Raw genomic sequence first — 752 nt, forward strand, 5'->3', positions numbered from 1 at the left:
GGATATATACCCATTAATGTAACTCAGCTCATTGTTCTATTTTTCACCATCTAATCAACCCTGTTACCATATTTTAGTTTCCGTCTCAAGAGAAATCATTTAATAGGCTAATTTCTTATCCATCACCCCTATTTGAGCAAAGTTATCCTATAAGGCTACCAGAAAAGCTGTTGGCTAGGTTAAGAAGAACTTACTTTAACTTGGTTCTTCATCACTGACTCAATAGCTCATTAAGTTGCAAGCAACACCAGTTCAAATTGTACAGTTCACAAAAAATCATATGAATGATCATGCCTAGTGTACTGTTCTTCAGCAAGGAACAGTAGAGAAGTCCTTAGTTAAGATAATGAGAAGTCAGCTTCTGGATGGGCCTCGCCATAAAATTCTTCTCCTTTTATACTAGGATTCCTATAGTAAGAGAAAAACATAAAAGCTTTATATTGTCCACAAAATTACAAATTCATTTACCCATTCCTAAAAGAAATGTATCCCACTATCATATTTTGAAATGTCTAGGATCATTGCAAAATTTCAAGTTAAAATTCACAGTGACATATGTTTTTCCTTTAATTATAACTTGATGTCATCAAAGACTATTTGCTTAAATCCTGCAAATTATTTAATAAATGTGTAGGTCAGTCCCAATACAATATCTAGGAAAATACAGAGATAAAGTTCCAAAAACTATTTTTAAAGGGATCAGAAAAGCAAAAAATGACAGGATGAATTATTCATCAAACCCTGAATAACCA

This window comes from Propithecus coquereli, unplaced genomic scaffold, assembly GCF_000956105.1.
Source record: "Propithecus coquereli isolate 6110/MARCELLA unplaced genomic scaffold, Pcoq_1.0 Scaffold394, whole genome shotgun sequence".
In the NCBI taxonomy this organism is placed as follows: domain Eukaryota; kingdom Metazoa; phylum Chordata; class Mammalia; order Primates; family Indriidae; genus Propithecus; species Propithecus coquereli.